General features: G+C 40.0%; 1 protein-coding gene across 3 annotated transcripts in view; it reads right to left on the bottom strand.

Annotated features, from left to right (window-relative positions):
* Positions 1 to 16238, bottom strand: part of DLGAP1 (DLG associated protein 1) — a 428529-nt gene that overhangs the window by 302400 nt on the left and 109891 nt on the right. Inside the window, exon 1 of one of the 3 annotated variants that reach the window (XM_074878762.1) lies at positions 10717 to 10803. The exons of the other annotated variants lie outside the window; for them this stretch is intronic. The gene's annotated coding sequence lies outside the window, so the exon portion shown is untranslated. Of the gene's footprint in view, positions 1 to 10716; positions 10804 to 16238 lie in introns of those variants that run through there. 3 annotated transcript variants of the gene reach the window in all.

The raw sequence follows: 16238 nt of genomic DNA, 5'->3' as shown, positions 1-16238 counted from the left end.
GAACAGAAATACCAAAAAAAAATTTTTTAAACAGTGAAATTCAAGATAATGACAAAAAAAAGAAACTAGATTTAATTTCATGCTATTCTGTATTGATGAATAATTCTCTGAGTTTCTCTTGTGGAAAAATGATACAACTCTAATAAAATGATTCATAGCACTAAACCATTTTCCTTAGCAAACACCATGTTCATTAGCAGGACTTCTAGAGGAGAATGTTTCTTTGGAAGATTTATTATTGTGAGATTACAATAAGATGATCTGGATGGCTCAGTGTATGAAATCTTGTCACCCTGGAAGAAGTACTTTGCTCATCAAGAGGCAGATGCACATCTGGAAGCAGGCAATAGAGCTCAAATTCTGAAGCTGCAGAGACAGAGTCTGCACAGCCCCACGTTGACTTGGCAATAGCCAGTAAAAGAGCAGTAAGTGTGAACCCTTAACCCCACACCAACCAATACATGCTGGCATGAGCAGTGGAAGAGGTCCACTTATTTGTAGAATTGAACGAGGCACTGCAATAGCAATAGCAAAGCATGCTTATGGGGAGGTAAGGGAAAGAAGAAAAGAATGCACTCTGACATGTTTAGTGTGGCTGTTAGAGGTTGGTTTACCAAAAGGAAAAAAATATTTTCCTATGTACAGTATCAGTACACCAGAAATTAACTAAAGGAAAAGCAATCTTGCTGAGCAAATTGCATATATGGTATAAAGCACATGAACTTAAAAGTTTTTGCAGATCAGATTCTCAAGCTACCCCATGAAAATATTTCCTATCTAACTCCCTGAAGCAGATGGATTAAAAAATAACAACATAAGCTATAGCTTAAATAGTATCTGTCAGAGCTGCAAAGGTAGTATAATTGACTATATGAACAGTTACATATACTGGTTCAGTTTGGGTTGCATCATCATAAAAAAAAAAAATTATCAGAAAACCCGGTGGGTGATAAATGTTTTTACATGACCCATGAGGCAAACCAGATGGCCTAATGACTTCAGCAGTGAGCCCATCTCCAAGTCACTGGGTGACACTGAGAGGAAATCCAGCCATCAGCTGGATTACTAGCCAGCATGGTTCATAGACACCAGCTGCTACCCTCCCCACTCCTTCTCTGCCTTGTTTCCCCCAGAAGACTCCATATACAAAGCAGGATTCTCATGGCAGACCATCACCCAGCTGTAGGCATCCTGAGCGACATGAGAACATGGGGAGTACAGTGTTGGGGCACAGCTTGCAAGGAAAGCCTTTCTACCAGAGCTATTTTGACAGCAGTGTCGTAGCACAAAGAGAGCAGCCTCCCTCCATCCCAGGAGCCTGCATGGCAGATCATGGACCAGGCTGAGCACCTTGGGCTAGCACACAATATCTCATAGCCTGAGACTAAAGCTGCACATATTCAAAGCATAGCTCTAGTTGCAGCCCTAAGTCCACCTTCCAAGCCTCCAACTTCTTGCAGATGAGATGCCGAGGTGAAGGAGCTGCACAAGGAGTTGTACAGGTTGAAAGAGAAGTGCTTAGAGACGGAGGCAGTTCTGGAGCACTCGCAACCTGGTGTGAGTACAGCTTGTACATTAGGGATGAGAAGCAGGGCAGGCAATACGGAGTTAGAGCAGCCGGAAGGTGGGAGGACACGGATTTGGTTGAAGAAGCAGAAATATGGAATGAGGGAGTAGAGACTTACAGTAAGAATAGTGGCAGATCCTATTTTGGATAGCTATAGGGGACCCATCAGGAAGCTGTGGCTCCCGAACACTTTGCAGCATGGCTTCAAGAGCCAGAGATTTTGGCAACTTTTACTCTGTACTTTCTACTACAAAATTATTCTTTTCTCTCAGTGTCACTTACTCCTGCATTAACCTGTTCCCCCCATGCCCCACCCTGCTTCGCATCCCACACATCCTCCCAACCCCACTGCATTTAGAATAACTTTTGTGTACAAACTAGGGAATACACTCCCCAGGAGCTTACATACCATATCTTTCTGCAATATCAAATGAAATGCAAAACAAAGTGTGCAAATTCAAACTGCAAAAGTGGACTGGTGAAGGAATTGGATTCCACAGGTATCCCCAAGACCCTGTGTGCTCATCATCATCCTGGCAGGTGGCAGGGGAGCACCACTCTACAGCAGAACTGTAAACCTGTTTGCCTTCACTCTGTGCCCTGCACGTGCACCACATGGGCCCAAAATCTACAGACAGTCCTACCATACAATTTAATGAACTTCAATGGGATTTAGGTGAGTATTGTTCATTAGTCTGTCATCAGTGCTTCAGGAATTACTCAGGTGTACCATGTGGCAACAATAAAGCCCCAAATGCCAATATGTTTAAATGTCTGGTGCTATCTTAATTATTGCTATTACTGTCAGTGTGACATCACAGTGGTAACCTTTCAGTATAGTTAAGAGAAGCACAGGCTAAACCCTAGTGCTCAGACTTACTTTCTGTATCTGAGGGGAGTAATGATTAAAACCCTTTTGAAGATCACCATCAAAGCCTATTTTGCTATTGATTTATACTGAATATTAATAATTAAACAGCTGGCGTATTTCTCAGCTTCCTCTCATTGAGACCCAATGAAAGGTAATCTATTTATATTCCACTCAAGATCTCTAGTGGTTCTTTACTACCTCAGTATCCAGTAAATACTCACTAAGCTTATTATGGAGCAGGACTAATATTTCACTTGAATTGGTAGGAAAATGGCTTCTTTAGCTCCCAACAATAGCTGTTGCTGAATCTGTGAAGTGGGAAGGAATCTGCATAACATGTAAAGAAGCTACCCCATCCCTTAAACAGCTTCCTTTAAACAGGAGTTGGACCTGATTCATGAAAAAAATGTGTATGTTCAGTGGGTGGTAACTGATGCAGCTCTCTTATGTATATAAGGGTTAGCCAGAGTCTCTGAATAAAAAAGGAAGCCAATCTGCTTTTATTCAGACATAGCACCATGTGGGCTGAATGTGAAAAACAGAAATGGTATATTAAATTCGATTCAGAGAAGAGACTAATTTTCTTGTTAGTACAAATTATGGGAATAGGAGCCCAGCTGAAATGTGTAACACAATGATATGAATCAGTGATGACTGTAAATGTGGGTCTCAGAACAAAACTTGGTTTTCCTATAGCTAAGGATTACCCGTGACATTGTTTGTTTCTACCATACTCATGGAAGAGCTAGAAACACCTGTGAGAGAAGTGACTGATGCCCAGTGATGTTCCAGCCCTTCCCACACTCCTCCTTCCTAACGCTGGCACAGCACGTGTAAGATTATCCTTAAAATCTCATCATTCAAGGGTCTGCAATAATTGTGACATTAAAACCAAACCACGCTTGATATCAAAGGTATGTTCCTCCTTCAGCCTGCATGTATGTCCTTGTTTATCCCCATTCTGGGGCAGAACGCCAGGAGACCAACTGCAGTAGAAAATTCATGTATTTTTCGTAGATGAAATTTACATTTGTAACTCACTACACATCTCATAAAAGGAACAACTGCTTAAAACTGAAAATCAAACCATTGGTTTCTGCCAGATTAAAAATAAAAAAGAAGCGGCAATTTAAGTCACATTTAAAGTTCAAAGGGGTTACTACATTTTATTAAAACAGGTCCAATATGAAGCACCTTCAGCATTAAAAATCCATTGCTGCAAAGGAAAGAATCCTCTTCCAAGGATAAGATTTTAGAAAAGCTTCCTGATCATTTTGTAATTGGATTTCTTAAAAAACACCACTGAAAAGGATCCAAAACACCAGGATTTCTGTACAAATTATTTTTTTCTGTTTCCATTAAGAAGTGGAAATGAAGAAGACCACCATGAAGAAGTGGTCTTCATAAACTGATCAACCCAGTATCACCTAGAACACTGAACTCTCTTACAGAGTTTCTAGCTTTCAAACCCCTTTGCTTGTACCATTTTTAACAGAGTAGCTTGTATGACACAAGCATTTGAAAAAGAACTAGACAGTAAATAATTTTACTATAATTCAGAAAGGGCAAAACATTTTCAGGAAGCAGATCAACAATTTATGGCTGCACAAGTGGACTGCCAGTATCTCAAGCATGATTTAGACTGTCTGTTATATAAATGACTGATGCATTTGGGTTTAAAACTACAGTTTTCAGTCTATCCTGAACACAAAATTGCAATCCAGTTTGCCCCTTTTCTTTCAAAAAGTGATCTTTTGATCATCTTTATTGAAGCAAGAGCCCAAGACATGAAGACACGTGCCACTTGATGGGGGCCTGTGATGGACTGCAGCACGTAAAAGCATACTCAGGCTAGTAATATTCTAAGCGTGATATTCAGCACATGTAATTTGATCTAGCCACGTTAAGACAAGATGTATCACCGCTTTTCGAGCGGCTAGAAAAGGCACCCAGACAGTAGCTCAGACTAGACGCCCAGTTTTCAGACAGCTAAAATGTCCAAATCAAACGGGGAAATTAATCTTGTTTGCAATTACTAAGAGTATTGCACTCATTCATAGCCGCACATGCTCCACCACAGGCTTTTCAAGACCACTCACTAATCTGAGTTATTTACTTGGGGTCTCCAGCCTGCACTGAAATCCATGATGTTCAAAGCTGTCACTTTATCTAAATAGATTAATGTCATCTTGCATCTACCTACATTGACACACACCCCATGTTTGACAGAAGTGTAGCTGTGCCTTTCAGGAGAGTTGTCAGATAGGCAAAACAGTGAAATTAATTTATTGACCCTTACATAAAGCTTCTTTTTCAAGGAAATCTGAAATTGCTAGCCTCAGTTTTATTCCTCCTGTGTTTACATTAAAATATATAGGTTCTTTCAGCACTCTGAACTACTCAGTGATCCAAAACAAGCTGTATACTTCTTACGTAACCACAGTGTAAATGTAGCAAACTAAAGGCTAACTACTACTGAGTTAGAGTGGCCCTATTATATTGAAAGTATTTCAGTTTATACCTACCAGCTTCTTAGGTTTATTACTTTACATCAATTTTGCCTAAGGCCATTCAGTGTGCCTTCTGGCCTGTAACAGACTGATTTATTATGTCACACAGGGACCTTTATGGTATTAACAACTCTACTGCCAATATCTGGAACTCCTGTAAGCAGAAATATAGGGGCTAAATAATAACTACAACATGAAATTTGAGACCTATAAAGCAATATACAGAATTATACTTCCATGTCAAATTCCTCTACACCATTTTGACAGGCTGAAAATTATACTGGTGAAAGCTTTTCTCCAAATCAATGGACATGGGTTATTCTACAAAAACCACAGGATGCTCTGTTTCATTAATATTCTTTAACAGTTCCCTTAAAAGAACCCTGTCGGCATATGGTATATTTGAGAAATAGGGTCATGGGGGGAGGGAACTTCGTCTCTCCTGAGCCCCATAAATCCCTCTCTCTCCCAAGGTTTAGGCAGGCCAAAGGCAATTATGACTATTTACATGGAAAGCCAATGCTTATGTATAGTCTGTTGGTTTCTATGGCAGCACAGCTGCCATATATAAAACACATCCCTCCGAGCTCACCAGCATTCCTGTGTCCTCTCAGCCATTCCCTTAACAGTGAATTTCCCTTCAAAACATGCCAGACTGTGTAAATGAATGCTGACCCCACCATCAGCGGAGCAAACAGTGAGGTGCCAGGGAACACCCTCGGTATGAATGGCCAGTGGTTACTGCTGCTGCCTCCTGCCCTCCCTCCTGCCTCTCACCGGCATCCTTCACTGGGACTGCCGAGGGCCTGCCAGGCAAGCAGTGGGAAGGGAAAACCATGCCAAAGAGCACACTTTCCTTTTATGTCCTGCAGCCTTCTCCTCCTCCTGCAAGTGAACTGAAAAATCCATCACCCAGAAAATTAAGATGGAAAAGACTGAAATCACTGCTGCCTTCACTGTTGCTAAGATTATGCGATAGAAACATTTCCTAGATAATGGGATTTGTCAGCATCAAGTTGAAAAAAATGCCTACTGTGTGATAATATTAAGAAACCAACTATCCCTCTAAACAGGAAGTGGCTGACGTTATTTTTCAGTTAATTCAATGCCTGGAGCAAAGCCATATATTATTGTTAACTATATAGATAACTGGAATGCTTATAGAGAGTTTACTTAAATTTTACATTACAATTAAAGTGTCTGCTTTACACAGACACCTGTTTAATCTTCTCAATGTTATTTTACCCCATTCCTAGTAAGAATTATAAGATTTGCATATTACTATTGGAACACCTAATTGAAGCCAATAAAAGAGAATATACTCTCCAGGGTATCAGAAAGTGTCCTGTATGTTTAGTAAAAATTAAATGTATTAATGTATAAAAATACATTACTTCAGTTAAAAGTCCAATGGGAAGGGTAATTTTATAGACTGAAAAAGAAAAAAATCTGCTTAGGACAAGAATACTCCTCACCAAAAAAAATTAAAAATTCTTTATGCAAGTTAAGTATCACATCATTATGTGACAGTTTTCCCTTCTGATGCTGAGAGCGCCTTGGATTGGCAGGAGACTTGGAAGTTTTGATTAACAACCTACTGGAGCTCTTGGCAATGTGCCTGGGTGTTTCAGATTACTGCTGCTATAGAAACTCCCCTGGGTGACTGCACTGCTTTTCCTTTTCTCACATTTCTAAAACGTTGGTCTTCATTTTTTTTTTTTTTGTCCTCTTGCAGTTTGCTCTGCTTAGTAGCAACTGCTGCACTACTGTTCTACCCTCGCTTAGTGAATAGCACAGCTACACAAACAGCTATCATTACAGATAACAGGAGTCATAAAAGAGTTTGCCATATGCCTTGTCAGCTGGCCAAACTGATGACATGATTCTTTTACAGCAGTCTGGGTAGTTCATAGGAGGTATATACATTTCAGGAAGTGACAATACATTAGCATTTCTCTGAATGTAATACTAGTTAACATACTTTTAAGGACTGATTATATGTGACCTTAATATTAGCTTGATTTTAAATTACTATTTAAAAATTGTAATTCCAATTTATCCAAGAAAGAATGAAGTACTGACTACAAAATCACACAAAAAGAATGTATTTTTGCATGACATTCCCTCTTTTCAGTTCACTTTTTCAATTCTCTTTCTTTCTCCCTCTCTCAGGATAATCCAAATTATACTAATATGGTGAATGGGCCATCTCTTTCTCCAGTCCTGGCAGACTTTAGTGGGAGCTGGAGCAGGACCACAAGCACTTTCTGTTGTTATTGAATGGAAAAGAGTACAAAATAGTGAAGCAGCATAGAGTGCAGTGCCTGACTGCTGCCCTGAGCACCTGACCAGGCTGCATCACACAGTTACACCAAAAGCCTCTCCAGTCCATATCAGTGAAGTGACTGCATCTTCTGCACATACCAGTCCACTCGCGTACACTGCTGCAATCGTGGTTCCAAGAAACCTGGGGTTTAGCAAGCGTGGACATAGACATGGTGCCAAGTCCAGTCAGTGGGCACTGCACAACACATGCATGCGGGTTCCTGCACTTGCTCCCATCGTGAGAAGGGCAGCCACTGGCTAGCCTAATCCCTGCCATCCGTCCCTGGTGCCCTGCCTGCCAGGGACTGCTTGCAAAGGGAACAGGCTGCAAGTGGGATAAGCTGGTTCAGCAGTGACGACGTATTTCTTGGCATCCTACCTGCGCACATACGGACAAAGTCTGATCCGATGGGGCATAGCAGGGCCATACAGCTCCTGCCTCAATGGATCACCGGAAAAGCTGCCTCCATCAGAATAGTTCATGCAGCTCACACCTTGCTCCAGGGCTCCCATGAAAAGAGGGATACCGGGAGACCACTACAGGAGGAAGTATCCTCAACCGAGCTCAGGAGAGACATCAAGTGTCTTCCTGAAAGGAGACGCCCAAACACAGTTCAAAAACTGCATGTGCAGATGATTGACATGTGGCAATAGAGAAACCATCTGAGTCAGATAAGTCACAACGGTACATTGCAATCCTTGCTTGGGAGATTCTTTTGTTAGCTGGACAGCTGCCCAATCTGTATGGGCTCAAAACTGGTGAACCACTGAGCAACTTCAGCTCTCAAGAAGGTCCAAGAAAGCAGCCTCCAGAAGGTAAAATAACATCTTGCAAATGGGTTCAAAGCAAGTGAGTGATTTGAAATAAAGCTACACAAAATGTACTTTTTGCATTCTTCTTTCAAAGTAATGCCATCAGACACTTGATTACACTGGGTCTCACCTGTTTGGAAGACTGGTAGCCTTTTATCTTGTCCTCCAGAACTTAAAATTACTACACGCAAAAAACTTTTCTAGAATCATAGTTCTGAAAAGAGCCTTCTAAATATTGCTACAGCTTTTCATATCCATTTCATATCTGCTGGAGCTTGCTGAGAGCCTGAAGCAGAAACCGAGACACAGATAAGTGTAAATCATCTCTACTATTTACAGACACTATCCAAGTTAAACCCAAGCCAGAATAATTCAGAAATTGATTTTGTTATCTACTTCATTGATCAGAGCTTACAAAGAAATAGGGCATTGGATCATTAAGGTCCTTATCAGTTGCTAGAGATATTATGAGAAAGATTTACTGTTATGATTGCAAATCTGACAAACATACAAATAATCAAAACTTATCTTAAAATGAGAAACTATAGAAACATCTCCAAGTAAGTTAAGGTAAGAGCCAGAGCATTTCAGCAAAAAAACCCCAGCAAAACCCAACCCACAAACAGTCATACAATTCTAACTAAGGAGATACCTCCTATTCTACATAGCCCCACAGGAAATCCAATTTATCTCCCTCTTGTCCTTTCACTAGTATGCACAAAAACGTGTGAGTTGGTGGCAATCTCCAGAGCTCATCTGGTCTGAGCACCCATCTCAAACCAAGTCCAGTCAAGTTCTGCAGACCTCCAAGGATGGAGATTCCATAGCTTCTCAAGACATTTGCTCTAGTGATTCTACCCCTGGTAATTTCCCTCCATCCCTACTACTTAGTCAGAATTTCCTGTTTCATTTTGTCTGTGGCTTCTGGTCCTTTCACTACACACCTCTGAGGAGGGTCTGGCCCTGTTTCCTCTGTATGCCCCAGGTACCTGAAGAGAGCAATAAGACCTTCCATCAGCCATCTCTTTTGAATGCTGAGCAAACCCAGTTCTCTCAGCATCATCTTGCACAACCTCTGCTGTACTCCAGCACCATGACCACCTTGGTAGCTCTCTGCTGGACTCAACCCAGCATGTCAATGTATTTCTTTTACTGGGGAACCCCAAACTGGTCGTAGTTCTAATGTGGTCTCACAAGCGCCGAACAGAGGGGAAAGACCTGCTGGTTATGCTTGCTAACACTGCCTGGGACATGACTTCCTGTCTTTGCTGCAAGGGCACATTGCAGACTCATGTGCAACTTGTTGTCCATGAATACCTCCAACAGTTATAAAGCTGCTTTTTAGTCAGTTGGCCTCCCACTCTGTGCTGTTGCACAGGGTTATCCCAGCCCAGACACAGGACTCTGCATTTACTTCTGCAATAAAACAAGAGGCAGCATTTACAGTCTTTGAGTGGAGTTTGGGTTATTTCAGCCTTCTCCAGGCCACTCAGCTGATATAAATATATATCTTTATATATATTTTATATTTGTAGCTCTTATATAAATATGATAGAAGGAATATCATTACATGTTGCCATCTATTCTTTTACAGCACAGGAGAGAAAAATGGCCAGAAGAAACTAGGAACTTTTACTGCAATCACTAATACATAATTTAGAAGAAAGCATCCAAGTTGCAAACATATATTATAAAACAAAGCTATAAAATTAAAGTAAAATAATATAAAGAAATATTATGCATCACTACTAAAATATCCCACTGTGTTGTATTTATGGTTCAAACTTTAAAAAAGGCAGCCTGTGTAATACCTAGCAGCAGCAGCAGGAATATATTGACTTTTTAAAATGTTCAGGAGGAAAACATTTAAATTTATTTTCATGAGGAAAAAAGCAATAGACATTAAGAGTGGATTCCGAGCACTTTTAGAGTCTCATATTTTCTACTTTTCTCCCTTCACATTTCCAGTGCCAAAATAATATCGTATCACAGCTCACTTCTGAATCAGAAAAAAATGGGAGAATGGGAGAATCCATCTCAGGACTCATAACATTCTTTCCATTGTGGCTGAGGTTCATCATTTGCACAAATGTGAAGGAAATGCAAAATATAAGCATATCAGGGCCTAAACATGCCATTATCCCACAGCATCCACAACATCCAATAATATGATGATCAAGGAAAGAAGAATCATCAAATAAGAATCTGCTGCTGCACTACCATTTTTCATTGCAAAGAATCAGTCTTTCCTGATGCTTGAACCACCTAGACTAGAACTATTTATGTGAGACCAGAAATTACAAAAGAAATGGGGAGAGATAACATTATAGTGAATTACTAGAAAGAGTAATAGTCCACTATTCAGGAGTTATTTCAGGAAATTTATGAGATAACTGACCACAAGATTTTAACATCTCCAGAAGAGAACTAGAGATGGTGTGTTCTCCTTTCTCTCCCACGTTAATCTCATTAATCATTTCAAATGATGTTGCATAGCAGTGGTGTCTCTGTTCCTCATTTGCAGAGTCACCATACACCACTGAAACACTGTATTTCCATGTACTCTTGACAAAATGCTGATTCCCTGCTCCTCCTTGCAAGGGAACTGTGTCTACAGAATAGCAATTTACCTCTCCATTTTTCTCTTCCCTTTTCCTTCTTTTTCCTTCCACCCTCCAATCTGGTTATTTTTGGACTGCCAGTTGGGATTATTGCTCTTTTTCCCTGCTAAAATAAAAACAAACAACAGTTATACTTCAGATTCTGGGCTTAAGCATGAGATCTGTCTCCAACATTATACAGTCACATTTTCTTGCCTGAGGTGCAATGCTATCTCCTATGACACTGACTAAAGCAAGCCTTGAAACTAAAGGCAAATTCTGGTTCTAGATTCATATGTGCAGTTTTCTGACCTATCTGCAATCCTGAGCTGAATTATGCCCTGAGTATTTGGCACTGGCTGACATTTGCCTTGTCTTAGACTATGAAAACTTAGCCTTTTCGATCTGGACTATAAAGACAATTTAGAATGCACACAGATAAATTAGAATATTTATAACCTAAAGCACTCTTTCTGTTTGATACATCATCTTCATTTCAGACCACCTTTTATTACATTGTGTTTTTTTCCAAGCATCTTGAAGCTTACTACTTGTAGATGGCACATTTGTAAGGAATTTGGCATCTACAAAATAGTATACAATGTAATACTGTCAATTTCTCACCCTTAAATGAAGGTCTGAAAACATGATGCTTTTCCAGGAAGCAAAGACAAAGATTTCGCCCACCTCAGTCTCATAATGTCACGCATGAAGTCCCAGCTGAAATCAGTCTCAAGGTTTTTTAATGTGTACAATATCAGACATTCCCCAAATTAACACAAAACATCACCAAGTGTTATTCAAATGCTTGTTTCCCTTATTACTTCTGCATTAAAATACTTTCAGTTATAAGGGATTCCCACTACCTGAAAAAATTCCATTTTATTTTGTAAAATTCAATATGACAAACAGCTGACAGGAACTGAAAGGAGAAGAGACTAAGCATTTCAGTGAAAGCCATTGCTTTCCCCCTCTCAACAACAGGGAAATGTGTGTACACCTCAGTTTTCCTGCTCTTCCATATGCTGGTTATAAAGGGATAAATTGGGTGGAGTTCTATGTTGTTCAAGATGCAAATTGGGGGTGTTGGCTTCCCTTGTCCAAGGCAAAGACACACTGTCCTTCAAGAACTGTTATGGGCTACTACCTGACAAAAATACTTTTTATTTTCAGGGTAGTAGGCGAAATGAAACCAACATACAACAGCTTTTCAACAGCACGAAGCTCAAGGGAACTACATGAATGAGAAGTGCTTAAGAAGAAGGTGGAAAAGACAAACGTGCTGACAACACACTGAGAGAGCAACAGAAAAGCTGAAAAACTTCATGAAGGACAGGAATGACCCCTCACTTTTCTGAAAGGGATTGTGATAATAAAGCATCTGACTCAGCGACTTAGAAAAGACAACCTCTTTCAAGGAGTCCAAAAAATGACGCAAAAAAATTATCCAGTCACAGCAGGGTCTCTTCACAGTCCAGATGTGAGGACCTCCTGATAGAACATAACAACAAAGCAAGCGGCTCAATGCAGAGATGTTTTAGACTGCCAGCTGTTAAGCTGAAAAATATCTACAGTGTTACTGGAAACATCTTTTAAACTACCATTATCATCTAATGTAAATGAATAGCAGGATGTGACTATACTGTTTGACAGAGTTCTGGAAAATTAAATGCCATTATATGTGCAGAGCTGTTAGTAAGCACTGAGTAAGCATATTGATTAGGAAGGAATTTTCACTATTTTAATGACTTTGAGCACTAGATTTAATGCAATCACCCTTAGGAATACACATAATTCCTTTTCACAGGCATTTTGCAGGCCCTGCCAGGCACTATCATATCCTCTTAGAAGTAACATAACCCTTCCCAATGTGTATGCATCATTTTAGCAACTACAGTCTGACATATATTGCTACATAAATGAATGTTTGCAGATTTTGACATGTTCTAAAACCTTTTGCATACTCAATATATTTATTCGCAGCATACGAATACTAACCACTTACCTAGGGACACTTCCTCCTCTCCCTTGATGGCAGTTATGTTACAGTGAAGTCCGCAGCCATATTACAGTGAAGAATTCAGCACAACTGACTAGCTAAGGACCTGGTATAGTATTCCAGCTTAGTGTAAATGTAAATGTCAACTCCGTGTTCTCCAGCTGTGCTTTCAGTTCAGGTCAGTTAAATAAAAGGTCACACAGTCTTTATTGTATTTAAAGTTTATGAAGAGTTTGCATCTTCATTTGAACTAACACAAGAATTTTCATTCATATGTTTAAAAGACTGGTATCCACATTTGGATATACTCAACATGTCCTAAGCTCACCAAAAATGATCCCTTTCATCTTAACCTCTGCTATCAGTAAATTAAGTTGGTATTTATAACTAGAACTGAAGGTGTCTGTAACAGACAATGGGGCAGTTACCTTAGCTACAAATCCACATTGCACTGCACTGTACATGCCATGGTTGAAGTCTCTGGTAGCAGGATGGCTGTCCTGTAGGACTTGTTAGTTCAGGCACCAAATTGTACTAAAGAAGTCATGTCTCACCAGTTCTGTCTCCAGTCATGACAGTGTAAGCATCTGCTCAGCCAGTGTTTGTAACTCTACTCAAGAATGTTTCATCAGTTAGTCTCTCCTTTTTCTCCTACTTTCTTAGAGCTATTCAAAAGAGAGAACTGATTTAGCTTCATATACTAAGGTATTTTTTTGGTAGAGAATAGCCAAAGATTTTTGAACAATTGCCAACCAGTTCCTCAAGCAGTCACCTACAACATGCAAGTGAGCTGGCAATATTGTTGTGAACAAAAAGCAATGTATATATCCCTCACTGCTACACTGCAATAAAGTACCCAAATTTAGGGATCAGAAATAAATCAAAACCAAACATGGAGTTTACTGAGACTAATAAATTATTAGAACCCTCTGTGCTGGTTTTGGCTGCGATAGAGTTAATTTTCTTCATAGTAGCTAGTATGGGGATTTGTGCTGAAGAGTGTGGATAATACAGAGATGTTTTCATTACTGCTGAGCAGTCCTTACACAGAGTCAAGGCCTTTTCTGCTTCTCATCCCACGCCACCAGCGAGTAGGCTGGGGGTGCACAAGAAGTTGGGAGGGGACAGCTGGGACAGCTGACCCCAACTGACCAAAGGGATATCCCAGACCATATGATGTGCTGCTCAACATTCAAAGGTGGGGGAAGAAGAAGGAAGGGAGGGACATTTGGAGTGATGGCGTTTGTCTTCCCAAGTAACTGTTACACATGACAGAGCCCTGCTTCCCTGGAGATGGCTGAACACCTGCCTGCCCATGGGAAGTGGTGAATGAATTCCTTATTTTGCCTTGCTTGCATGCACAGCTTTTGCTTTACCTATTAAACTGTCTTTATCTCAGCCCACAAGTTTTCTCACTTTTACTCTTTTGATTCTCTTCCCCCATCTCACCAGGGGGGAGTGAGCAAGTGGCTGGGTGGAGCTTAGCTGCCGGCTGGGGTTAAACCATGACACTCCCCAAAATAACTTCAGAGAGTTTAGTAAAACAAGGTCTGAAAAGGTATGAGACACCATACTGTTGCTTCTGTAAGCTTACTGTGCCCTCTGTTGATCATTATAATACTCCTTACAACTACATGATGACACAGGTTTTCCCAGTGACCCTGTCTTGTCCAGGACAGTCTGAAGCTGCCTAACCAATGAAACATAACTGCACAGGCAAAAAGCATGATGTCTACAGTATTCTTTCTTTATTTTATGCTGAGTGTGGAAGAATGCAGTGAACAGGACAAGAGATTACAGAAAGGAGTGTTCAATGGTTAAAACTGCCAAAGACTCCCTCCAAAATCCTGCATTCTTTGTAACTACAGAATTCCTATGTGATATCAAATTAGAGCAAATAAAATCAATCAAGGTGGTCATTACATTAGTGTTTCTCATCTCAAGAATGTCCTGAACAAGTCTTCTGATATAATTTGTCAAAATGCATAGGACTGAGGACACCATGAAACCAATGGCAGCATTGCTTTGACTATGAAATGCTGAATAATTTAGAATATAATGGAGCTAACAATCATTTACACATGCACCCCAGTACTGTTACAGACATACAAATACAACTGGAATATAATTCTTATGCCTCAGATCCATAGGCCTAAATACCATGTTCACTTATCTGCATTGATACGGCCATATGTAATACTGTATTTTTTTTCCCCTGAAAGTACTTTGGAAGGGAAAGAGGGATCTGAACCACTTTCCAAAGTGTATTCCCACACCTGTTGAGTTTCCCTGAGGAATTAAAAGAGGTGAGAATTTTACTTCCTGATACCACACCATGAGGCATACAATCTTCTCCTGGGTGTGCTAGAAAATAATCAAGATTAAAGCACATCACTTTCTAAAAGTATTTATAGAATTTTTATTGTTACCTAATGGTGTCTGTCAGTTTTTCTAACAACTCAAAGTATCAACACCAACCTTTGGTTTAGTTTCTTTCACGTTCAGTTAGGGTGGCCCTCTTTGTTCAGGTTCAACAACTACTACAAAAGTCCTTATTCACCTTCCCACTACAAACTGGTTGTAGTCCAGACACAAACCATGGTGACTGATACCCTGTAGAAGACTCCATTAATACAATAAAAAAAGTTGCCTGAAAATCTCCATTGTTCTTCTCAAATATCTGCCTGGTGGAAGCACAGATCAGCCTACTAACAGATTACTATGATGTTAGTAGATTACTAGCACTCTGACATTTAAAGTTTTGTGAAAATGTTTCAAAAGTTACCTGCATACAAAGACATTCTGTATGCTGTTGAAGATGTATTTCTTTGCTGTCATCCTGATGTTCCCTTTTGGATCTGTCTGTGTTGCAAAACATCTTTCCAGTGATGTCTTGCATACATGTCTTAGCTTTTGCTGGAAGTTCACGCACTTCGCAGCTTGGTGTTTTGCTTCATCTTCTGGAGTTCCCAGTTGTGAATTTTATGCTTACCCTATAGGGCGTATTTGCTCTAAGTGCTTTTTCATGAACATCCCTCTGGGACTGTCTTCTGTCTTATGCTGTTACCTTGCCGACATTTGTTTGCAGTTACATGAATCTTCAACTTCGTTACAGTATCTGCTGACTCTACATTACTCTGTGCTGATCATAAAATGGTGCTTCTATGGCCAGTGCCTGTTCCTGTCTCCTATTAGTTTTTAACAGCCAGATGTCAATTCATATCCTTTCACAATACCTCAGACAAAATCTTCCTTTTTCCATATAATTCTCGCCCTTTCAGATATATTGTTCTTTTTTTTTCCCCTATGAACATGCGTTAGTGTTTCTCTCACTTTGCTGAGCGGACATTTTTCATGTAGTTAGTAAGCTCCTTTCTCTAGAAATTCCCATTTAGCCTTTCTCATGACTGCAAAACCAGAAACCCTATCATCATTCCAAAGCAAGAACATACAAGATAATGGAAACAGTTTCACTGTCCCAAAAGCCTAGTACACTGCTACTGTGCATGTAAGAATAAAAAGTTTGTTGATGCACCATCAATTTTGGAAAAAA

Source organism: Strix uralensis, chromosome 1, assembly GCF_047716275.1.
Source record: "Strix uralensis isolate ZFMK-TIS-50842 chromosome 1, bStrUra1, whole genome shotgun sequence".
NCBI lineage: Eukaryota > Metazoa > Chordata > Aves > Strigiformes > Strigidae > Strix > Strix uralensis.
The sequence above is the reverse complement of the archived record's forward strand: the minus strand, read 5'-3'. Positions and strand labels throughout refer to the sequence as shown.